Here is a 26,325-nt window from a genome sequence, read left to right on the forward strand (position 1 = left end):
ACATGAGTTGGGGAGCCGGAGGAGATGGAGAAAAGAACAGGAAATCCCCAAGAACTTTCTTTCTTACCGGAAACTGCTTACTGGAACAGGAAGGGGGTCATGTGGTGACTGTCCTCACTAAGCTAGGCTCATCTGGGTCACACCCACTCCAGTCACCCAGGAAGCTCCTACTCACACCCGGCAGCCTGTTCAGACACAAACATCCCGCCACTCCTTGGGTAGATTTCCTAGACTCCACGGTCAGTCTCTCCGACACCCTGATGGCACTTCTGTCCTTCTATTAAGACTTACATTTTTAGGGCATCGTTATTTTGGTTTTCCCTCATTGGATCCTGGTAAGCATGTTTCAGCCCCAGGGTCTTTGCAGCTGCAGTTCCTCCACCCCTCTGACCTTCCTGTCTGTGTCGGAGAGGGTATTGGTGCTCCCTCTTGGGAGAGACCTTTAGGATTAGCATCAATTCACAACCAGCTTCAAACTCTGGTCCTATGATTTTCAGAGTACTTCCTGAGATCAGATTTCTCCCTTTTCTTTTCGTGTGTGTGTGTGTGTGTGTGTGTGTGTGTGTGTTATACACATATGCATCCTTATGCACATACACAATGCATGCTTGCCCATGAAGGATATAGAGGTTGACACGAGAATGTCTTTTTCTTCTTTTTTCTTTTCTCTTTACTCTGCCCTTCCCCCAAGACAGGGTTTCTCTGTGTAGTCCTGGCTATCCTGGAATTCACTCTATAGACCAGGCTGGCCTCAAACTCATAGAGATCCTCCTGCCTCTGTTTCCCGAGTGCTGGGATTGAAGGGGTATGCTACCACTGCCCAGCAGTCTTTTTCTTTTTAAAAATATCTTGTTTTTTAAAATTTCTATTCACATGCATGTCTGCATGTATGTACGCCATGTACTTACAGAGGTGAGAGAAGTCAGAACCCTGGAGCTGGAGTTACCAGTGGCTCCCAGAGTCAGATGTGTGTGCTGGGAACTGAACTCAAGTCCTCTGGAAGAGCAGACTTGTTCTTAAGCACAGAGCCCTAGGATCCTGCCCCTGTTTTTGAGTCAGGGCTTCCCTCTGAACCCTGAGAGTACTATTCACCATTTTGTCTAGACTAGCTGGCCAGAAAGATCCTGGGATTGGCCCCTGCTGTCTCCATCCCATAGTGCCGGGTTACAGGGCACAGGGCCATACATGGCTCATTACTTGGGGATCTGAAACCAGGTCCTCATGCTTACACACAGCAAGTACTCCCTCTCTCAGACTCTCTGGCACGGCAGTTCTGTATTTAATAGTTTGCCACCACCACCGTGAACCCCCACAGTGCCCCCAAATAGGGCAGGGTACATGTACTGTTTGATAACTGTGAGTTAGGGCTGTATGACATTTCAAAGGCCCAGTATGAGGCTCAGGAGACTCTGTGACCTCCAGGGTTAGGGATTCAGGAAGGAATGTGAGGAATGGGGGTGACTTGGTCTTCTAGAAGACCATTCTGGCACAATAGTGACAGCAGGGTAGATACTCAGGAATATGTCACACTAGGGGCTGCCCACTAGCCAGATGCTGATGTCCTTCTTTTAGACAGCCAACCCAGTTATGGGGTCCCGAGTAAGACTTCCTGTTCCTTCCCAAGAGGTCGTTATCATCAAAGATGCTCTGGGAGATGGCTGGGCTGCCACAGTAAGCATCACCAAACCAGACCTTTCACGGGCCTCCACTGCAGTAGGGGACCAGCAGGACATCTGGGCAGCTAGCTCCCTGCAGTGGAGGAGGGGAAGGCAAAAAGCAATGTGTGAGTGAGTGCCAGGGCCAGAGCTAGGGAGAACACACTGCCCTGCAGCGCACAACAGCTGCCCAGTGAGGAAGTGATAGCATCCCCACAGGGAGTGAGGTCTGGCCAGCTAACATGGAACACGACCAAGATGACCAACCCAATTGGCAATGGAGAAAGCTGGAAAGGCATGAGAGGCAGGGCTTGCCCAGACCCTAAGGTTCCTCACCAAAATTTTATAAATTTTATAAATTTTATAAATCTCCAAGCTTTATAGAAGCCTTGGAGAATTAGCCAGTCAAAAGCTCAGGACACAGTCGATACTCAACCGGCCAGTAGAAGCTCAAGGCTGAGCCAGAGGTACAGACACCCATGTCACATAAACACAGTCTCACTCCTGAGGGCTGAGCACACACTCTGTGGTTTTGAGACAGGGTCTCATGTATCTCAGGCTGGACACTGAACTTGTTATGTAAAGGATGATGACCTTGAACTCCTGATCCTCCGGCCTTCCCAAGGACTGGGATTAGCGCCATGCACCACCGCATGAATTTTGTGCAGTACTTAGAGACAGACTTTAGAATTTTGTGAATCTTAGGCAAGCATTCTACCAACAGTTGTAGCCAGCTCCAGCCTATCCTCCTCCTCTCCCTCCTCCCCTGGTTTCTTGTGACAGAGTCTTTTCTTTTTTTGAAAGAAGGTTTCTCTGTGTAGCCCTGGCTGTCCTGGAACTTGCTGTGTAGACCAGTGTGGCCTGGACCTCACAGAGATCCAACTACCTCTGCCTCCTGAGTACTGGGATTAAAGGTGTGCCACCCCCCCCTGCCCACCTGGCTGTGACAGAGTCTTTCTATCACACCACCAGGCCAGCCTTGAACTCAAGACACTCCTCAGTCTGCTGAAATTACTGGGGCACAGCATGCATTCTGTGCTCTTTTGAAGGATATGCAAGACATTACTGCAAGCAGGAGAGGGGTAGAGACCTCCGAGGGATTCATTCCCTCAGACCCTCTACGATGGACGTCTTGTGCAGTCAGTCCTGGTGGGATGGAGCCAGCATGGGCTTCTTCTCTGCCTTGCTGCCCAGCACCCAGGCTAACGCTGGCACGTTGGTCCCCCTGGCTTGGTGCAGCAGTTTCTTCGGGGTCTCCTGGGCCAGCTATGGAATGACTCACACGTGGCTCCTGATTGGCTGGGATAACAGAACTATATCAACTGTGCTCCGATGCTGCAGGCCAAGAAGCCAGCAATGGCCTTACCCCAGGGGACAGGGGAGTGGCACGGGGCCTCTAGGACTGGCTCTGCATGGTCAATGACTCAGGCTGCCCTGGCCAGTGGCCAGCACCCAACACTCCTGGGAGGGTCCAGCAGTAACTCCAGGGTGCTGAGCCAGGCCTAGCATAGAGCAGGGTAGAAAATCGTTCATTGTTCCTGACTGAGCCTCGGTGTGTCCCTCTCTACAAGGAACTGCAGTTTATTGTGTCAGGCCGCAGAGGGACATGCAGATTTGGTGGCTCCTGGGTTAATCCCTGCCTCCAGGCTTCCTCTTTAGCCATATGTTCTTGGCTAGCTCGACTTCTCTGAGTCCTGTCTCCTTAGCTGTAAACCAAGAGTGAAGGTCCCTGTGTGTGGAGTTTACAGCATAAGTATTTCTATGCAGGGAAGGGAAATGGAAGCTATGTGGAGCCAGAGACAAACTGAAACACCAGGCAAACGCTTGGTGGTGAAACTGGAGGACTTTTATCATGAAAGACCCCCGGCTTCCTCAGCGGGCTCCATCAGAGTCCTGCACCCTGGGAGGTGGGAAGCCACCGACCTGGAAAGCTTCTCTTGCAGGTCACGCCTAGTGCAGTGGCATTAAAAACCATGTCCTGTGCTGGCAGAGAGCCTGGGGTCATTGTGATCTGAACACATCGCTGGGGTGGGGCCAGTGATGGTTCTGGTTCTAATTCCTGTACTTCAAAGAGGAAATGAGGGGAGGGAAGGAAGGATGTTGTCAGGCAAACATTGGGGTTGGGACTGCCGAGGCTCCTGGTGCTGAGGGGCAGGTTAAGTACTTCTGTGCAGCTTGCTTGACACAGGGGTGAGGCTTCAGGAGGAGGAAGGCCCCTTCTCTCACGGTAGCATGTATACTGGGAAGCCCATGCCTACTGCTTGGGATAGGGGTGTGAGGGATAGAGACCCTGAGGCAGTGACACACTTCACACTATACATGTTGCATAGCTTACACACACACACACACACACACACACACACACACACACACACACACACACACCTCCCCCAATACAGTGATGTGTCACCTCACTGACTACTCAAGAGGCTCCCATCCCTCCTAGCCCCAGTGATAGCTCAGGAGGAACAGCTATTAGAGGGAGGACTCCTCAGAGTACCACATAGGACTGCAGATTTGCCCCCTGGGAACTCGCCATTGTTACACACAAGAATACGAGCCATTTGCCCATTCCTTCACCCAGCCACTCCTTCAACCGCTGTTTACACCTTTACCAAGTGTGCACGGATTTGGCCTGAAGATGCGCTGGGCGAATAGGTCTAACCTGGAGCAGATGGAGAAGATGCCGCCTGGTGGCCAGGGAAGAGAGATCCTCAGAGGGAGCCTCGGTGTGCTCAGAGTCACTAAGAAACACAGAGAGCATGGACATGTGATACCTGAGGTGGCAGTTCACGGGGTCAGACTCAGGGGTCCCTCGAAGCTGCTAAGTTTCAAGAGCTCGCAGGCTCAGGTTTTCGGGGAGACCATCATTAGCAAGTCTGTTCCTGCTGCCCGGCTCCGGCTCTGTTACCCCTCCAGGCACACTAAGGGGGATGATGGATGACTCACAACCGACAACACTACTCAACAACAACAGAACAGTGTAGACCTAGAGCAGAAATACACGGAGCAGTCTGGGACTGTAAGGAACAGTATGAGAGGAATGGAGAAACGGGTGGATGTAGGGTGTGGGAGGAGGGAAGGCTAGGGAAAGAAAGAGGAAATGAATACCATCAAATACCAGGGAATTCAGATTTCATTTCTTGAAGGTTGGTTCAAGTTGGGTGAAAGCCAGAATAAAAACCTGAAGCAACAGAGAGGGAAAGGCCTGGGGTCTATAACCCATTTGTAATGACGGATTAAAACAGTCTTGCACAAGACTGACCATTGCTAGCCTCGGAATGGTCTGGGAGGGCGCTTCCCAACACAAGGCTTTTTGATCAGTGCAGTCCTGAGCAGATAGATCCCAGCCCTAAAATGCGACTCCTCCACAGGGCTGGCTTCTACGGTACATGAGACAGCTCTCTCCCTTCTTAGACATGAATGCTCCTTTCCTACCCTCCTGATTGGCAGGTTCACTGCTTCCTGTCAACAGCAGAAAGCTACATTTCGCCCAGGTCCCTGACTGACTGATGTCTAGAGTTCCACCTCACAGTTCCCCCCCCCCCCCCCCCCCCCCCCCCCCCCCCCCCCCGTGAACTGGAGCAGTAGAATTCATGTGTCTCCAGTGAAAGAGCTCCAGCCACATTCTAATAACATGCCTTGGGCAGAAGCCAACCAAGAGAAATGTCACCTTAAATGTTAGATGAGGTGGCTACATGTCAACACAGGGATCTGTCCTCAGGGCAAGGGACCCCCGTGATGGGTGGTCCTCAACAAAGCTTGTGGATTTGGGGGCTGCAAGCATAGCTCCTGTAACCCACTCCACAAATCAGTTTTTTTTTTCTTTAAGCTCTGAAGAAAACCTCCAGGGAATTGTGCACGAGCTATTTGACTCATAGCTAATGTCTTTGGGAAGAAATAAAAACAGTAAGTCATGCTCATTAAAACATCACCACTCCTCCCTTCCTCACAGAGATGGCTAGGCAGGGGAAAGGGATGTGCCTACGGCCCCTCAGTAGCCCCGGCGGCTACAGTCTTGAGTCCAGGCGAGAACATGTTTATGAGGAATGGCGTGGGCAGCTTGGAAAAGCCACCTCTGGCTATTTTGAATCTTGCTATCACAGGCCCAGAAGCCATGCGATCTGCATGGGGCCTCAGAGCCAAGCAGAAACCTGACTATGAAGTTGCAGTGACAGGCTGAATACCTACTATGTGAAGCCTCAGCGACAGGCATTAACTTAATACCTACTATGTGAAGCCCCGGTGACACGCATGAACTGAGTATCTTAACTGTGTGACGCTCCGGTGACAAGCATTAACTGAAGACCTACTATGTGAACCCCCTGAGCAAAGAAAGGGGCATGTGCAGCTGTGTGGGATGCTCACTGCTGACTGCACAAGAGAGGCCTGGGTCCTTTCCTTCTGCGTGGAGTTTGTACCCATTCTGCCAAATACAGTGTCCAGGCAGGTGGTGGGCAGCCGGTGAGGGGGCACAGAGGCTGAGTTTCAAGATGAACCAACTACTCCCTTTCTACCCACCCAGGGCACAGGGCTGGTTTCCAGTTCCCCAGGGCACAGCTGGGACTGATCTCATGACCAATTAACATACACAGGAAGGCCACAGTAATTGTTTCATGGGAGGAAGGAAGTTGGGGGGGGGGAGGGAACAGGCTGCCTGGGCACTCCTTTAGATCCCCGAAGACCCAGCCATTGACAGTGGCTCTGGGGCCCACAGGCACTGTCCTGCCCATGCTTCTGCACCTGTCACTCGGCCCTACTTCTGCACTTCTCTGTCTGATCTGGTCCAGCCTGCCCCACCAACCCCTGCCTGTCCCCCTTTAAAACGAGGCCTGACTTTTCCAAGACAGGCCTCCAACACGCAATGTCACTGAGGCTGGTCTTGAATTTTTGATCTTCCTGATTCCATCTCCTGAGTGCTAGGATTACAGGTGTGTGTGTGTGTGTGTGTGTGTGTGTGTGTGTGTGTGTGTGTATGTGTGTGTGTGTAACAGTGTGTATACCAGTTCATGCTAGAGATGGAACCCAGAACTTCATGCATGCTAGGCAAACATTCTATCAGCTGATCTATGTCTCCCAGCCCGTCGTCCATCCTTTCTAAACCATAGTCTTAACTCCAGTCGAAGAGTGGGCTTTCTGGAGACCTGGAGACCCCAGCAATTGCCAGCAGTGAAACATTTGTTCAGTCTCCTGTGCTCTCAGTATTTCTAGCCTGAAAGTTGACACACTGGGTGGGGGAAGTCCAAGACCATTCAAAAGATCAACTAGAGAGAAAGAGGAAACCTGGGCTGTCTCAGGAACTCAGGGACTTGTACCCAGGGTGGGCCAGGGAATGGGGAAGAAAAGGATTGACATGGACCCCACCTGGAGAGGCCAGGCTATAGGTGGGAGGAGTCTGAGCTGGCTCAGCTCTGACTGAGGGAACCCAGACCTCTTACCCACAGGTGTGGACAAGCCCTCAAAGGAGTCCCCTGCTCTATCCTGTTAGGGTCACTGAACCCAGGTGACCAGGAGTTAAATTGTTCTCCAGCTGCCAAGATCCAGGCTGGCTGTGCTGACCAGTGGCCCAGGGCATTAGCTTACACTGAGCCTGAGCTAGAGCAAGTATGCAAGAGAGGGGATGGGGTAGGTTTCCCCAAGAGCCCGTGAGGACACTGCTTCCCATCCCTCTGAGACGGCCTCGTGCACCGCAGTTGTGTCTGTTGTCACAACTGTCAACACTGTTTTCCAAGCACAACCTTCTGAGATAAAGTTAGAGAGGACATTGATACTGCCAAGTCATTGTTGTCCTAAAAATAAGCCCTGACTTTCAACACAGGAAAGATTTCCCGCTCCTATACCCTACCCTCTAACCATGAGGCCCCCATGAGAATCTACTCCAGGAAAGCCAGGGTGGTCCGCTGTCTGAGATGTCACCTAGGATCTTCAAGACATCTCTACGTGGGCATCATTACTGAGTGGGGTCAGCTTGGTTGCTCTTTCCGACAGCATACCCAATCTCCAGCCATTAACCCAGAATTTTCTAGAGCAACGGTTCTAACCCTTCCTAATGCTGTGACCCTTTAATACAATTCCTCATGTTGTGGTGATCCCCCCCCCCCAACCACAAAATTATTTTCACTGCTACTTCATACAGTAGTTTTGCTACTATTATGAATCATAATGTAAATATCTGATATGCAGGATAGCTGATATGTGAACCTTACGGGGGTCATGATCCACAGGTTGAGAACCGCTGTTTGGGAAGATGCTGTTAGCCAAATAGCCCTCTCTGTGCAACATTGATCTTTGAGACCTGCAAGCAAAAGTCATTATCTACAAACCCCGGAGCTGTCATTCAGTGCACGCTGAGCTCTGAGCTGCAGGCTGTGACTCACAGCACCACATCTGTCTGACCCACCTTCCCATCCCCTCCGGCCACGCAGATCTCAGCTGCTTCTGCCTCTGTTCCTACAGCTGCCACTGGGCCTTCGCTCCCACACCTTGTTCGTTGGGTTCTTTCTATGCTCACACCTCCTAGCCTTCCTGGGATACTTTATCCAAAAGGGAAGCCTCTACGCGCTTCTAAACCTAACCTCTTTCCAGCTTTACCTTTTCTCCATGTTATAATGAGTGCAGGGGACTCACGCTTTTCTTTGCCATTAGAAGCCAGAGCCCTCGCGCTCACTGGGGACAGAGCATATTTTCCATACACGCTGAACACGGCCATACTGCCTGCCAAGGTGGACAGCTATCGCAAAGCTGGGCCCCACACCTACACACACTTTCATATACATGCTTTCATACACATGCAGGTGGGTGGGAATGGAGCAGGTGTCCATCATCAGGAGGATCTTTTTACTGAGCATCCCCTCTGACCTCTGACACCATGGCAAAGTTCTATATCAATTAGAAAGAGCTATCTGACCCAGACTCTCCTTGTTCAGTGCTGAGGTGTATGTGTGGCGACTGAGGAGTCACTGGGCGCACACCAGAGCATCCAAGAGCCTCAGGATGAGAAGAGATCCCACAGGCTTGAACTTTCACCCCTGGGCCTCTGTCTGCTCCAGCTTCCAGACATCAGTTTCCAGGCGTGGCTGTACCCTATGGTGCACTTGCACACCTGTGGCATCTGGAGTCGAGGACCCTGGGGCTGGGAGGGCATGTATGCAGGTGTCGTTCGGTCACAGAGACTCAGGAACTGCTCTCTCTTTAGTCCCAGCAATGTTGTCCGTATGCCATTATGTCTATTTTCTATTGGGGGACCCAAAGATCCTCTTTCCCAAGACAAGAGCCTCTTTCTGGGTATCCCCTTCAGACTCACTGACAACCCGGACAGAGTGTCCAGGGAATGTGGGGGGCGCGAAGAACGAGGCAGTAGGAGATATCCTCTCCCTCCGGAAGATGAAGGCAGGAAAGGTACTCCACCCTCAGGAAGTCCTGAGGACACCCCGTGCCCTGGAAATCCCTCTATGAATGCTGTAGAAGCTTCGGTGTCTGGGGTGGGGGGCGAGGAGGGGTAGGTCTGCTGGGAGCTGCTGGTTTAAGTCTTTAGGGAACTGACTGCATTTGCCTCTGCATCTTGCAGACCTCTTGAGGTAGCAGCCACTGGGGTTAGAAAGAACCATGACACAGGCATGACCTCCAAAACAATGGTTTCATGATTAAGTAGGCCTGGCTCATCCTAGGGATAAGGGTCATTGACCCCTCCCTTCTGGGAGCTGTTCCCTCTTTCAAGGTATGACCTCAGGGAAGGAGAGGAAGAAGGGAGGTCTTGGAACACAGGCACAAAGGGAATAGAAGATAAAAGGAACTCAGGAGAGAGATGGCCCTGATCTCTGCTGTGTGCTTTTATACTGGGCTTCCAACTCTGCTCTCTGGACAAGCTCACAGGCACAAACACCGGCACACTTGTTCTCAGAGAGACCAAGACGAGAGCTGGACCTGGAACCTACGGGCTTCTTCTTACCTCTCAGCCTCAGTTTCCTGACCTGTCCCCTGAGATCACTGAGGAGACTGTCCCCACAGTCTATGCAAAAGTCACTCCTTCCATCCACAGCCCTAATGCTCTGCAGGCCTACTGGCCTCAGGGTGACTTACCTAGGGCCAAGTGGAGGCTGACGCCAAGCAGGGATCAGAACGGCTCGGGGATGCTGCACAGGCTTCACTGGGCTGCTAGACCATGCCCCTGGAAAAGAAGACCGCAGGTCACGTGGGGCCCTGGCATCTGGATGAGCTCACAGTGACCCTTCACTTTCCCCAAGCACCCAAGCAAAGCCGAATGGGTGCTTGTATGAGTATGCATGAATGTACCGTGTGTGTGTGTGTGTGTGTGTGTGTGTGTGTGTAATTCCTATAATCCCCCATTACAGAAGCCTGGTGAGATACTAGTCACCCTCAGCTGGGACTATATTATCACAAAGGCAGTGGCGGCGCTGTTCATGGCCATGGCTCTCCAGTATATAAACCTGGCTCAAAATGTTAATTATAACTCAACTGGGTGACCGGGCCATCCAGATGCCTTCTCCTTAAAGCCCATATTGCCCAGCCAAGCCTCCCTGGCTCAGGGCATGGCACATAGAAGATGTACACATTGAGTAAAAATACATCCCAACTCAACTAGCACACGAGCCCTCACCAATCCGGGCAAGGAGACACACAGGCAGCATCACGAGTCACTGGACCTTAGCCCTTTGTAGAGCCAGCTCTTTCCTCCCTGTCTGCTCCCCACGTGGGGACTGGTGGCCTCTTCACAGTCAACAGGATTATGGGACTGTTCCTAAGTAGTCTCGCACTTCACTAAAAGCTGTCTTTGTCCCCTGAGATCCTCACTCAGGACAGACTGAGGAGGGAGGCCCAGTGTTACCTCCATTTCCTTGAGAGGGAAAGTGGGGCTCACAGGGAGGGACAGGGACGTCCTGTCACCTGAGCACAACTTCTCTCCCTAGGCTACAACACTGTCTCGGTTTCCCCTTCTGGTGCAGAGTCCCTCCATCCACAGCGATGATCACAGTTCCTATGTTCTTACTGCACTGAGCACTGGTTTGCCCCAGAGACTGTTCTAAAGAGGACCTGGGGCTCCCCTTGCTCTGCAGACTGGGGGTGGGGGTGGGGACTGTGTGTCTGCCCTCTGTCTACCCAGCCTGGTTGACTAGATACCACAAAGTCAAGAATACATCACTACATCACCCTGCATCAGTGCCAGGAGCGGCATGCAAAGCAGCCACTCGATACTCAGTGCTTTACATACCCCTGAATTTAGACTCAGACCAAAACCCAAGATCTGGACTGGAAAGCCATGCACTTCCCTACCAGATATGTGCACATTAGTGTGGAAATATGCACATTAGTGCTGGTACCTGTGGAGGCCAGAAGAGGGCCTCAGATCCCTGGACCTTGAGTTACCTGTGGTTGACCCTCTCAACATGGGAGGAACTGAACTAGGGTCCTCTCAAAGAACAGTAAGAACTCTTAAGCACTGAACCACCCCACCAGTTCCCGTACGTATTTTTAACAGACTTTATTTTAGGGTAGTTTTAGATTCATAAAAAAAACTGAGAAAGAGAGGCACAGAAACATCCCCTGGACCCATCGGGTCAACCCCCTACACCAGAATGGGACATCTGTACCATCGACGGTCACTGCACTCACCCGGTATTGCATTGTGGGTATTCCACTTAGCCAAGAGTGACGAGGCATATCCCAGAGTCTCCCCCCCCTTCAGTAAGCCCCTTAAAGGGGCTTCACAGAAGCATGTCTTCTATAATGCTGTATACAGAGCAGCTTCACTGACCTCGGGTACCTGTGCTCCATTGTGTTCATATTTTCTCAAGGTGTTTCAAAGCCCCCAGACTCAATAGGCTCCAGGATTTCTGATTTGACACCCATAGGGTCAAAGTGCACACAGATGGTGGAAGGGAGTGGAAGCCCATGGATGGTCATCAGAACACACAGCACAGTGGTTGCAGCAGAAATCACCAGGTAAGTAGGTATGCAATGTCAGCCACTGAGACCTCATCCTGCCTTCCCACAACCTTGGCTAAGAGCCATGCTCCAAGGGGCTTCCTGAGGGAGGAGACTCTGGGATGTGCCTCGTCTCTCTTGGCTAAGTGCAATACCCACAATGCAAATCCCTCAGCCCAGGCCTGCTTTTGGTTCACTGTTGTTAACCAAATTGATCATAGGGTGTGCACATGACATGATTTCATGTAATCAGAAAGAAAAGCGAAATCATGATACTTGCACAAAAACAGAAGGAACTAGAAATCATTGCTAGTCAAAATGAGCCAGACTCAAAAGGTGAGTGTGTGTGTGTGTGTTGTGTGTGTATGGATGGTGTGTGTGTGTGTGTGTATGTGGTGTGTATGTGTGGAGTGTGTATGGATGGTGTGCATATGTGTGGTGTGTGTATGTATGGCATATATGTGTATATGTATGTATGTGTGGTGTATATGTATGTATGTATGGTGTTTGTGTTTGGTATGTGTATGGATGGTGTGTGTATTTGTGTGAGTATGTATGGTATATATATGCATATGTATGTATGTGTGGTGTGTGTGTTTGGTGTGTGTATGTATGTGTGGTGTGTGTGTTTGGTATGCGTGTATGGTGTGGTGTAGATGTGTGGATGTATGATGTGGTGTGTGTGTGTGTGTGTGTTGAAACTAGAAAGGGGAGCCCAAGAGGGAAAGATCCCATGGAAGGAAGAGGTAGCAGGATACATGTGACATGAAGCGACACGGATGAAGTGAGGGAGGAAGGGAACCGGCTGGAGGGGGCGGGAGGCTGAGGAGGGCGAAGGGGCCGAGGAACAACGAGGACCACTGGCAATGGCACTAAGTATGACGGTGACCTTAAGGAATTCACTTTGAGAAAACCAAACACTTTATATATTAACCTTCAGAGTTTACAAACGCAGACTGGAGAGCAGGCTCAGTGGTGAGGGGCATGCCCTGCTCTTGCAGAGGACCCAAGATCTGTTGGCTCAGTAAAAAAATTACCAAGGTTCAGTGAACAAGCATCCCACCTTCTTTTTAGTGTGACTATACACTAGGGGGCGGGGGTAGATGTGGGGTGAGGCGGGTGTCTCCCCATCCCTGAGCCGAGGAGGTAAGCACCAGCCCACCATCTCTCAGCTCCCAAGACATTGTCCCATCGGTGCCTGTGATGCTAATTTTGGTTGCCAACTTGATTGGATCTGGACCACACTTTTGGTTGGGTGAGTGTAAGAGTTATTTCCTGGAAGATTAGCTGAAGGAGTAAGACCTTCCCTGAGGGTGGGCAGCGCAGATTCGGGGCTGCCTCTGCCCGCCTGGCTGCCCTCCTTGCCGGTGAGTGTGTGTGGTCTGGCTCAGATGCCCCTTCCAGCTCTAACCTATCAGGGCCCAGGCACAAGACCAGAAGCTGTCTAGGAACCCTCCACACCTTCGGCACCACACTGAGACTGCTAAGGCATGCAGCTCCGGGTAGTGAACACACAGGGTTTTCGGCCTCTCCAGCATACAGCCAGCCATTGTTGGATTACACTGTCCAACTATGTAAGTCAGTCTAAGAAATCCTCTTTGTAACACATCTTCTTCCTATCACCCTCTGTTCTTCTAGAGCAGCAGTGGTTCTTGGCCTGTGGGTTGCAACCCCTTTGGGGGTTAAACAATCCTTTCACAGGGTTGCCTAAGAGCACCAGAAAACACAGATACTTACATTATAATTCATAACAGTAGCAAATTTATAGTTAGGAAGTAGCAACGAAAATAATTTTATGGCGGAGGGGAGTCACAGCATGAGGAGCTGTCCTAAAGGGCCACAGCACTAGGAAGGTCGAGAACCCCTGCTCTAGACAGAGCCTTGCCTCAACCAGCTAGAGGTGCCTGGGCTGTTCAGCTACAAAAACCCAATTCCTTCTGGGAACAGCTCTAAGGACTACCACTTATCAATTCCCAGCTCAGTACAGGAACCATACCCAATCCAAGAAAACACTTAGAATCAGCCTTCCCATGTCCACTAGAGAGGTTCCCAGGTTTAAAGGGCGCCTGCTGGGTCTGGGGAGGGCCTAGGGTAAGTTCCTGTTTCAGCAGCTGACCTTGGGCACAGCATGTGACCTCGGCCATGTGTAACAGGAAGAATAGAAAGAAGAGAAGGCAATGGAGCTGTGGGAAGGGAATGGCTCCTTTGCTGAGGGTCCAGAAGAAGCCTCTGCCCTCCTGGGAACCAAGAATCCCGGGATGATGAACACTTACTGCAGAGGGTGCCGGCATGGAGAGACTATTTCTTTTATATAGGGATGTTTCCCGTATGAACACTAACAGCAGTGAACCATGCTGAAGGCCTGAGCACGGATGACCCTGAGCGTGGCGTGGCTCCTCTCTGGATTTCTGAAAACCTCACAAACGAGATTACTAACCCTCAGTGTGTTTAACCCCCTGCACTCTGGAGGCAGAGGCAGGCAGATTTCTGTGAATTCGAAGCCAGCCTGGTCTACAGAGTGAGTACCTGGTTACACAGAGAAGCCCTGTCTTGAAAGATTACTAACTCACAATAAGAACGACCTAAGTGTCAAGGTAACCTTTGTGACCTGAGTCACCTGATCAGACTGTAATTCTGTCTGATGCACCTCATGATCTTCAACATCCCCTTAAAGACGTAACTTCAGGGCCACCAAAATCACACAGAAGACTCCTCAAAGCTAAGGGAGTGGATGCTCCTGTAGGGTGTGCTTTGTTCTTCCCTGAGCATTTTTCCTCCTAACTTCCTTATTTAGCACATGTACATATGTGTGTACATTCATGTGTGTGAGTATGTGTGTACCATGGTGTCCATGCAGAGGTCAGAGGACAACCTTAGTTGGTCCTTGCTGTCCATCTTATTTGAGGTGGGATCTTCACATTAGGCCAGGCTCACAGGCCTGTGAGTGTCAAAGGTTCTCCTGTCTCCTAGTAGGAACGCTAGGATTACGGCATGCTCACAACTGCATCTAGGTTTTCATAGGTATTCTGGGAATTCAAACTCATTCTTCACGATTGTGCAGCAAGCCCTCTACCTACTGGGCCAACCCCACAGCCCTGCTTCTCCTTCCATTAACTCTTGCTCTTGTTCTTGTTCTTAAATCTATGTTTAAAGTCTCTTGTCAGAGCTGAGGGTATGGCTCACTCAGGCTTCCCTAACATGCACGACTGGGCCTTAGTTCAGTTTTCAGTATTGCATTAAAACCAGGCATGGCGTTCCACACCCATCACCTCATCATTTGGCAAGTGGAGACAGGAAGATCAGAAATTCAGGGCCAGTGTGGGATACACAGATCCTGTTTCAAAAAGAAAACAAACAAAATAAAAACTCCCTTTAATAAACTCAAAGTCTGTTGTTTCTATACTGCCCTGTCCTGAAATTCTTTTCTGGAGGTTTTCAAAGACCTGGCTGTACCTGAACAGGGAGGTACAGGATAAAGGGAAAATTGCAAGACACAGGGCTTGTCTTCTGTTACAATATAACTAACATGCCCAAAGAAGTGAGATGAGTCCCTGAGGAAGACATGCTCCCGTCCCCAAGTCCCCAACGGGTTTCCTCGCAAGGGAGCACTCGGGTTTCCTCGCAAGGGAGCACTCGATCCCAGAGACCCTCAAGGCTGCTTGAATTGCATGAATTGCAAATTTCTCCCCGACCCTATCACTCAGCCGCAGGGGCTCCCTGACTACCAGCTTTCCAATGGCAGATAAAGATTGCAGTCATTGCTGGAGACGGACTCAAGGAGCAGAAGTCATTAGGCGGGAATAATTATGTTGAGCTATGTCTGGTGGGTCCTGATTTCTGTCTGCGATTGTCTAACAGATTGTCTCTTCCTCTGGAGGAGAGATGGGTGAGTCATACTGAGCCGGAGACGAAGGGCTGCTGTTCCAAGGATGCATAGGCATCCTGGAGGGGAAGAGCATTTGTGTAGAGCCTTTGGGCTGGGACAAAAGACAGGGCCAGGCAGGGCCCCTGCACCAGAGCCCCAGGCTCCTACAGGGTACTTTCTGAAGTTCTGCTTCTCTGTTAGAGCCCAGCCTTTTGTCTGTCAGAGCTAAGGTAGGCTGGGGCCATGCCTGACCCATCTATCTGTGAGAACAGCTGGGAGGGAAGGGGACAGGCAGAGAGACAGCCTGTCCTCTGGCCAGCCAGAGCCTTGCTGTCCTGGTGGGTGACCCCAACCTGTTACGGAGCTTCTCTTTTTCCCTCTGCACATTTGGGAAATGGACAAAATAATGGCACTTCCTAACTTTGTTAAAATTATGAGTTAGTGTAAAAAAAAAAAAACCAATACAAAACCAACCAAGCAACCCACCAAACAAACAAAAAACCCCAACCAACTCTGCACATTGGAAGAACTCAATAATGCCAACGCTGGAAGGACAAGGGGGAAGCTTGGGAGAATCTAAGACAACTGAAAAGGCCCACCCTTAGCTAAGAATGTCATCCCAGCACTTGGGGTAGGGCTATGAGTGTGGCCAGCTCAGGCTACAAAACAAGAGCTGTATTCCGATTTGATGGCGGGATATTCTGACAGGACACCCTTTCCCCTCCCAGTCTCCTGTTTGAACACATCCAAGGACAAAGGAGAACCTCTGCATTGGATGAAGGGCATCTATGAGCAACACAAAGAGTCACAACTAACATTACCATTAGTAGCGGCATGCCTCCTAGCATGAGGAATCAGATAAGGATGCCTGCTCTTTCTTGCCATTTCTTTCTTTCTCGTCATGTGCACACATGGTGCATGCACGCGTTAATGTGTTTGCATGTATGTGTGTGTGTGTGTGTGTGTGTGTGTGTGTAGGCCCAAGGCTGATGTCCCGATCTTCCTCCATCACTCTCTACCCTAAGTCATTAAGGCAGGATCTCTCATTGAACCCAGAGCTCACCTGCTGTCTTAGTTACAGTCTTACTGCTGTGAACAGACACCATGATCAAGGCAACTCTTATAAGGACAACATTTAATTGGGGCTGGCTTACAGGTTCAGAGGTTTAGTCCATTCTCACCAAGGTGGGAACATGGCAGCATCCAGGCATGCATGGCGCAGGAGGAGCTGAGGGGTCTACATCTTTATCTGAAGGCTGCTAGGAGGAGACAGGCTGGAATATGCTTAGGAGGAGGGTCTCATTGTGACACACCTACTCCAACAGGGCCACATCTCCTAATAGTGCCACCCCCTGGGCCAAGCGTATTCAAACCACCACACCTGTCCAGCCGGCTTTGCTAGCCAGCTTGCTCTGTCTCCATTTTCTATTTGTTGTCATTACAAGGGACCCAGGATGCCCATTTGGCATTTACTTGGGTTCTGAGGATCCAAACTCTGATCCTTGTGCTTTAACCACGGAGCAACCTCTCAGCTGTATCTATCCAACATATGGTTCTAAGCAGGGCGATACAACAAGAAAGAAAATGCAAAAATGAAAGATATTTATTAGGAGAATGGAGGGAGCATACCATTTCTATTTTCTGCTGTTATTATTTGATAATTAGCACCCTTGATGAATCCATTATAACATTTTTCAACAAGGCTGCTAGAGGCAAGATCAATAGATAAAAATGACTATGTGTAGAAATTTGCAATTCAAATATCAAGTTATGAAGATAATGACAATAGTGATTAGAATAAGCAGTTTCAAACAAATGGCATCAAACAATAAACTCTAAGGGAAAAAAAATCTCAATATAAAGTGCAAAGTTCCTGCTCTGGAAATAACAAGTCATTGTTTTGGCTTGCTTAATTAATTACCTATTATTTAAGCAAGCAAGCAAGCAAACAAACAAACAAACAAATGGTCTGTTATATAGTCCACACTAGCCTAGGACCTGCTATGTAGGCTAGCCTGGCTGCTATCCTCTGGCTTCAGCCTCCAAAGTTTTGGGATTATGGGCATGCACTGCCATGCCTGGAGAAAGTAAAAAAATTGTTGAAAGGTGTCAAGGAAGATCTAAATAACTCCAGAAACATTGTCTGTTTATAAACCATGAGACTTAATGTTAAGCGGACACTCTCCAAACTGATCCACAGGCTTAATACAATTCCTGTCCGAATCCCTGCTTTGTTTCTTTGTAGAGAATGAAAAACTGATTTTAAAATTCATACGGGATAGCAAAGGATCTGAGATGGCCAAAAAATAGTTATAAAAAAGAAGAAAATAGTAGGACTCATACCTCCTAATCTTCCTTGTGCTTTGTCTGTGTAGAGTGTTTGTATACACATCCATGCATGTGTGGAGGCACATGTGTGTGAGGCCTGAGGGTGACATCAGGAACCTTCCTGTATCGCTAGGGCTTTCAACCCTTTCAACAGAGCTCACTGACACAGCTCATCTGTGTAGCCAGCTCCAGAGCATTGCAATCACAGCCACTGTGCACAGATGACATTTGATGTGGGTTCTGGGATTTGAACTCTGGTCCTTACAATTGAGCAGCAAGCCATATGAGCCACCTCCTTACCACATCCCCCCAGGGCAAAGCTTACTAAAAGGCACTAAAAGTCAGGGTGGCATGGTGCCAACACATGAAAAGACACAGAGCAACTGAATGGAACGGAGAGTCCAGAAATAAACGCATATATTTGGGGCTGTGGGATGTAGCCCGGGGACAGCGCACCCGCCTAGCATGAGCATAGCCCTCGCCTTTGCTCTCCAAGCTTTCTGCCATGATAGTGGCTCTTGGAGTTGGGGAAACAAGGGTGTAGTTAGGAGCGTGAGGTCTTTTCTAGAGCAGCGGTTCTCAACCTCCCTGATGCTTCAACCCTTTAATACAGTTCCTCACATTGTGACTCACCAATCATAAAATTATTTTCATGGCTACGTCATAACTGTAATTTTGCTATTGTCATGAATCGTAAATACCTGTGTTTTCCAATAGCCTTAGGTGATCCACAGGGGATGCAGGTTGAGAACAGCCGCTCTACAGTGACGAGACATTCTAAAACTGACTAATACTTGTGAAAAGACCACCAGCAACTGAAGTCTATGTGTTGCATTAACTTTGTATTATCATGTATATGACATGGTTGATTTTATGGTATATGAGCCATATCTTCAAAACCCAGTATACTGGCTAGTTTTATGTCAACTTGACACAAGCTAGAGTTATCTGGAAGAAGGGAACTGAGAAATGGTTTTCCCAACATACAACTGTAGGGCACTTCCTTAATGAATTGATGGGGAAAGGCTCAGCCCTTTGTGGGTGAGGCCAACCCTGGGCGGTTGGTCCTGGGTTCTATAAGGAACCAGGCTGAGCAAGCCGTGGGGAGTGAGCCTGTAAGCGGCACCCCTCCACGGCTTCTGCATCAGCTCCTGCCTTCATGCACCTTCCCTGGTTGAATTCCTGCCCTGACTTCCTTTGATGATGAATGGTGATGTGGAAGATGATAAACCCTTCCCTCCCCAACTTGCTTTTGGTCATTGTACTAGCTGGTTTTGTGTGTCAACTTGACACAGGCTGGAGCTATCACAAAGAAAGGAGCTTCATTTGGGGAAGTGCCTCCATGAGATCCAGCTGTGGGGCATTTTCTCAATTAGTGATCAAGAGGGGGAGGACCCCTTGTGGGTGGTACCATTCCTGGGCTGGTAATCTTGGGTTCTATAAGAGAGTAGGCTGAGCAAGCCAGGGGAAGCAAGCCAGTAAGAAACATCCCTTCATGGCCTCTGCATCAGCTCCTGCTTCCTGACCTGCTTGAGTCCCAGTCCTGACTTCCTTTAGTGATGAACAGCAATGCAGAACTGTAAGCTGAATAAATCCTTTCCTCCCCAACTTGCTTCTTGGTCATGATGTTTGTGCAGGAATAGAAACCCTGACTAAGACAGTCATGTTCTATCATAGCAACAGGATCCTTAACTAAGACATCCACCAAAAGCAAAAAAGGAATCTAAGGCAACGTCATTCTACATTTCTACCTCAGAGGGCAAAAAGACAAAGAAGAGGGTCATGAGAAGAAGGAGACAAACTACGTGGCTCCTGGTGCTGGACCGTTATCCTTCTCAGATGGGAAAAGGAGAGCAGGTATCAATTTAACTGTTGGAGAGAACATGCGGCGGCAGCTTCACGTGCAGGCCCCAACCCCGAAGAACAGACCATTCAGGTTGCCCACTCTCACAGTACCTCAGGGCCCCAGCTGCTGGGCACCCAGGCTGAAGGCCAGCATGGGCACTTCGGTCCAGGGCCATCTCCACATTTGTGGGAAGCACACAGCCTAGTAGGTCCACTCGGATATATACCCGATGCCAGGCATGCTGTTAGACACTCTAGCATCCTTTTTATTCAAGGGGTGCTCCAGGATCTGGGGGTGCTGCAGAGGGCTAGTGATTAGGATATACATGGTCCATGTATAGCTAACAGCTGAGGAGGTCTCAGTTGTAGGTTCAGTCACATGAACAGCCAAGCTATACCTACAGCACTACAGTTGTAGCCTAAGACTTTTTTGGAGTCCTTGGCTGTGACTGCGGCAGGAGCCTCTTGATGGCCCAGACCTGGAGGGTCCCTTGTGCCTGCCTTCAGCTAGAGAAGTCTCCCTCCAGGCCCCAGTCACAGCTCCTGTCCAGGCAATGTATCACACTACCTCCAAGACCTGCAGAGCACCCAGAAATGGCCTCTCTAGCCTGCTCCCACAGACCGGATGTGTGCTCAAGAGATGACAGATTGTCTTAATATATTCTGAAGCTCAACTTAATTAGGAAGCAGAGTCCCTTAGGGAGAAAAAAAAATATTGTGGGCTCTGAAGCCCAAGATGGATGGTTTGGGATTATGACTACTCCTGAGTGAATGTGGTTTAAAATGACTCATCCAAGCGCGGTCCCCAGGTAATAAGCACAGTGGCTCACAGAATATCCTCAAACGCTATCCAGACAATGACCTCTCTCTGTAGCAGCATTTCTTTCATTGCATAGCTCAGGAAACTGAGTTAGAACTAGGTATGATGGCATACACCTGAGACCCTAGAGTAGAAAAGCTAAGCTGAGAGGGTTGTCAGTTCCAGGCTAGCCTGGGCTATACAGTATAGCCCGGTATATATAGTTCCTGGCTTAGTCTGAGCACTGTTGGAAGACTTGTCTCAAAAAAACAAAAAAGCAATAGTAATATTAATAACAAATAATAAAGCAATGGAGTCATGAAGGAAACCACGGATCCTGCAGATATCATTGGCTTACACTCCACAGCACACAGTGGCAGCCAAAGCTAGAAGAGACCACGCAGGTTGCCCACCCTCACAAGACAGGGAGGGGTTGGGAGGACAACTGGGCTTAACAGTAAGCTGAACCCAACCCTGAGCCAGGCACAGTCATGGCCAGTGCCCAGTGCTACCAGCCTTGGTCTGGGAGCACTAGAATTTGGCACATAACTATTCCCAACTCCGGAGGCTGGAGAGATGGCTCAGTGGTTAAGAGCACTGACTGTTCTTCTAGAGGTCCTGAGTTCAATTCCCAGCAACCGCATGGTGGCTCACAACCATCTGTAATGCGATCTGATGCCCTCCTCTAGTGAGCATGGAGATAGTACACTCATACACATAAAATAAATAACTAAAAAAAAAAAAAAAAGATTCCCAACTCCAAAGCCTATGCAGCACCTAACTGCAGCTTTTGCTTGGACTCTCACAACCTGTGTGGCTGAGTTATTAGCATGCATCCTTGGCATTCACGAAGCGCTGGGCTTAATTGCATCTGTTGAATAGACCAGACAGTTGTGCACACCTGTAATTCCAGTACTCAGCAGGTTGAGTCAGGAGGATCAGACTTTTAAGGTCATCTTCAGCTACACAGCATGTTTGAGGCCACCGTGGAATACAGAAGACCTTGACTAAACAAACCAACAAGCAGATAGACAACAAAGCCTGCCGTCGATGCCCACCTCAAAAGACTGGGCTATCTGCTGCTCACACCTGCCAAGAAACCAGGGTCTAGCTCCTTGATGCACTGAGACTGGTGGGTGGGTGTGATGTGCACACACCAGGGGGCATGTGCTGGCACCAATTTGTAAGCTATCCAGATGTCCATCTACATGTCACCAGTAGGCAAGTTTTGTGTCTTTGCACAACGGAATACTAAAAAGCCATCAGAATGCCCCACGGAGACGCTTAACCACACAGACAAAGGTGAATGAAGCGGCCAGACACGAGAGCTCACAAGCCTTGAGTCCGCATGCCTCGGGGCCTGCTATAGTAAACTGCCCACAGAGCACTTCATCACCGAGCTCTTGTGTGGTAGGGAGGAGATCTCCTTCCTCTTTTTATAAGGGAATGAATCCCATCTTGAGAGGTCTACTTTCCTAATGTAATTTACCTCCTGAAGCCCCCACCTCCTAATACCATCCATTGTAAATTAGCATTTCAATGGTATCAAGTTTGAGGGACACCATGAACGGCTTAAACATTGTTGGGTATAAATTGTTATTTATTCATTTAGGGGTGTGTGTGTGTGTTTGGGGAGGATGCAGGTGTCTGTGTGTGTGTGGTTGTGTGGTGTGTATGGATGTGTGTATGTGGTATATGTATGTGCAGTGTGTTTGTGCATGTGTATAGTATGTATGGGTGTGTTTGTGTGTGTGTGCACATGTGTGTAATGTATATGGGTATGTTTGTGTGTGGTGTGTGTTTGTGCATGTGTATAGTATGTACTGGTGTGTCTGCATGTGTGTAATGTATATGAATATGTTTGTATGTGGTATGTGTGTCTGTGCATGTGTATAGTATATATGGGTGTGTTTGTGTGTGGTATGTGTGTTTGTGCATGTGTATGGTATGTATGGGTGTGTTTGTGTGTGTGCACACATGTGTGTAATGTATATGGGTGTGTTTATGCATGTGTATAGTATGTATTGGTGTGTCTGCATGTGTGTAATGTATATGAATGTGTTTGTATGTGGTATGTGTGTCTGTGCATTGTATAGTGTGTATGGGTGTGTTTGTGTGTGGTGTGTATGTTTGTACATGTGAGTAGTGTATATGGGTGTGTTTGCATGTGGTATGTGTATCTGCGTATGTGTATAGTATGTATGGGGTGGGTTGTGTGTGGTGTGTGTGTTTGTGCATCTGTGGCCACATGTAGAAAGGAGAAGACAATTTTCATGAGTCAGTTTTCTCCTTCTACCATGTGAATCATGAGGATGGATCTCAGCTTGGGAGGCGGTGGTGGGAACCCTTTCCTGTTGAGCCATCTCAGCAGCCCAAGAACTCAGATTTTAAGCAATTTTGCTGCAAAAACACCAGGCACCAGAGAAAAAGAGTCTGTGGCCCCCAGAGCAGCAGTAAATTGAGACCGTCCACCTTTGCCTCACTAGTTGTGTGTATATCATCTTTCACAGGGTCAGAAATAAAGCCATAATAGACTTCCTGGGACCTCCCTAGCCAGGGCCATTGTCACTTCCCACCATGACTACCTGCTGCTGCTGACGCTGGACCAGGGGCCGTAAGACGCCCTTTCTGGCATTCTTCCCAGAAGTGGCCAAGGGTTCTCCTGCTCCAGAAGAAAGATGGTGAAAAACGTTTGCCAATACCAGAACAGTGAAGTAACTGTGCGGGAAACAGTGGTGGGCCTGGGTGTGTGTGTGTGTGTGTGTGTGTGTGTGTGTGTGTGTGTGTGTGTGACTTCTAACCTAACTGGCACTTTCTGCTTCTGTGGAGTTGTGCCCACAGGAAGGGATGCCCTTCTGTCTCAGCGAGGAATTGAAAACTTTTGCAGCAAGTCTCATGAGGAAAGGAAGGAAGAGTAGCCTGCCCTTCCTTCCACAGTGGGACCACATCTTTGAACACAGACATTTAGCTGAGGCTTCCCTGGGTAAAGCAAAGAAGAAAAAACACCTGACTGGTCTAGCCCTGCCATTTGTGCACAGTTGTGCAAAGGATCCCAAGAGGGAAGAGTCTTAGTCCTAAGTCACAGAGCTAGGTGTGACCAGGTATATGGCCAGGAGTGGCCCTGAAAGACCAGTATGGCCAGGTGTGGCCAGGTGTGGCAGCATGACCAAGCAAAACTCTTGGGAGAGGCAGATGCTTTTATTTGTCGGACAGTGACAAAAAGGTTCCAAGTGTTCCTGTGATCCCACCCGTGGCCACTCAGTGATCACCTGTCACGTGAGCCAGGGCCATAGGCCTCTGTGGGAGCCACTGATACCCATTCCAACCGTTTTATTAGTCATGAAATTGGAGGAGAAAGAGGAGAGAGGCTATTAGGTTTGGAACAAATTATCACTATGGCCTGAGAGGGAGCACAATGGCCACAGTGTCCCTAAGAGTGGCTGTCCTGAGTCCACCCCAGGTGGCTGGGTGACAGCAAGTTCTCAGAGTACCAGGAATGTGAAGGGTGAGTTGGGGGTGAACCCTTCAACATGGAAGGAATCTAAAGCATGCTGATTCTGGACTCTGTTATGTTGCTAGGTGGCCCTGAACAGTCACCTCTCCCTCTGGACCTGCTTCCTTCTCCATCTCTTCTCCCTGTCCTTCCTTGCAGAGCCATGAGGCCACAAGAGGCAACGAACCCATACAGAAACACCCTCTCAACCATGGGCATTTATGCAAAGGGCTGGCAGGACCATCCTGCTATGCGCAGGACCATGTGTCGGGCACATTCACATGCACACGGTATGCCCAAATCCTGACATGCTCCATGCCGTCTCCCCCAGTTCCTACCAAGGGTCAGGCCATCTGCCTGCCATCTCTGTGCTAATGATCTTGTCCTGAAGTTGAGCAGTCAGAGAGTGGGATCTTGGTCCTGGGTCCACAAGTCCCCAAATACCTCCTGGATGAAGAAGACCCTCCCTAAACTTTGAATGAAGAAGCAGCAGGCAGCTCAAAGTAGGAATCAGGGTGGTTATTATCAGTTTTGAATATTAGAATTCAGACTGGGTTTGGCAGTGGGGAGCCATTGTGGATTCTTAAATGATGGATTTGGAGGAGGGTCAGGATGGTAACCTGGGCAGGATGAATGCCGGGCATATGTCAGGGCCTTTGCAAGAGGGAGTTCAAAGGAGATAGGAGAGCAATCTGGGCAGAGGCTGAGGCTGGTCCTTGTAACAATCAGATAATCTGGAGTGAGGTAGCTTTCAGCTTGTCACAAACACTAGAGACAGTCAACCTGTGAGGCAGAATTACTGCAAATTAAAGTCTCTGGACAGGTGAAAGAGGGACTATGAGAGAGAGAGAGAGAGAGAGAGAGAGAGAGAGAGAGAGAGAGAGAGAGAGAGAGACAGAGACAGAGACAGAGACAGACAGAGACAGAGACAGAGAATCAGCCAAAGCAAAGACACTCTTGAAATGTAGCCTGTGAGCGACCAGGTGGAAACACAGCACAAAGACTGGGATTAGGGCTGCCTGCCTGAAGCCCCTTAATCAGGAGCCTGCAGGATGCTCAAGAGCTCAGCTCAGATGAAGCAATAAGCCATGCGAAAACAGAAATAAATTATTCATTCCCCTCAAATGAGCAGCCTTCACATTCCCACAGCAGCCTCCTCACCACAGGCACCCCAAAGACAGGAGTCCTGTTAGTGACACTGCTCAGCCATTCAGGCGTGGGTAGACACGGGATTCGGACATCGCCATCTTGACAGCTCCCCAGGATCTGTCCACACTCTATGTTCAGCATCACGGATTGAACCAGCCTGGCCCAGCTAACATAGTCCTGACTCAGGCAAGCTTCAAGCCACAGGGGGAAGGCGGCATCTCCCCAGAGTCAGCTGCATCCAGAGCCTGCTGAGAACACACAATTGCCCCCCTCTCCACTGGGAAAGAAGCCTAGAGCCCCTCTTTGTTCCCAACCACAAGAACTGAGGCCACTGTAGGAGGTTGGGGGGGTGTCTGGGGTCACTCCTGGGGTCATCCCATGCACCACTGGCAGCCCTAGGTCAGGACCCCACGGGGACCAGCAGGTAGTGGGAAGAAGAGAAGTTCACAAAACAATTCTGGTGCCTTAACCAAGATTGACCATCTTTAAGCTCTGGCATGCCATCAGACTATTTTCTCTGCCCAGAATAGTTCCCAACTTCTCAATGAACTGTTCTCCTTTAGCTCAGTCTTGAGATCCCTCCAGGGAGGCCCCAAGCACCTGACCCCATCACCCTAGAGGTTCGCAACCTGCAGATTGCAACCATTAGACAACCACGAATTTCCAACTTTCTTAGGAACTGAGACAATACTCTGTAGCAAAATCACAATTATGAAATAGCAGAGAAAATAAACATATGGAGGGGGACCATCTGAGACCATCTTCAGATGGTGGAGATCTGCAGACTGAGAGCCACTGCCCTAACCCGTTCCTACTTTATCACAATGTTCACTTTCCCCTTACCTTACTCTGCCACTGGTGGCACTGGTGGCATCTCTTAACTGTCTAGGGCTAGCAACTGCAGCCCTGCAGCAAGGTACTAATACAGATGGAGGACAGGGCCCTGCCTGGCACCTAGCACACCTCCAGGCACAGAGAGAACAAACTAGATTAAGTCTGAAGTCCCCACTTTTCATCTGTCCAGAACAGGTCAGAGTTCTGCCTTGCAGTGGTGAGGCATGAGTGGGCACCCCACAGAGAACTGGGCACCCACCAGGGTTAGGTTATCCACATGGAAGAGGATTCCACATCTCTGTCTCTAAGCTCCCACAAGGGGTCTCTTGCAGTAGCCACACTGGCTGGCATCCAGCCTCATGCCTGCTCCTTGTGTGAGAAATTATGTTAAGTGTATAACTGAAGGAATGATCTT

General features: G+C 49.5%; 1 protein-coding gene across 3 annotated transcripts in view; it reads right to left on the reverse strand.

Moving 5' to 3' along the window:
- Hpcal1 (hippocalcin like 1) overlaps positions 1-26,325 on the reverse strand; it is a 105,434-nt gene that overhangs the window by 15,736 nt on the left and 63,373 nt on the right. The window contains exons 2-3 of one of the 3 annotated variants that reach the window (XM_052186061.1): positions 9,735-9,822; positions 4,321-4,399 (exon numbers count right to left, since the gene is read on the reverse strand). The exons of 1 other annotated variant lie outside the window; for it this stretch is intronic. The gene's annotated coding sequence lies outside the window, so the exon portion shown is untranslated. The remainder of the gene's footprint in view (positions 1-4,320; positions 4,400-9,734; positions 9,823-26,325) is intronic. One more of the 3 variants, XM_052186060.1, reaches the window with a different exon arrangement.

This window comes from Apodemus sylvaticus, chromosome 6 (assembly GCF_947179515.1).
Source record: "Apodemus sylvaticus chromosome 6, mApoSyl1.1, whole genome shotgun sequence".
Taxonomy (NCBI): Eukaryota; Metazoa; Chordata; class Mammalia; order Rodentia; family Muridae; genus Apodemus; species Apodemus sylvaticus.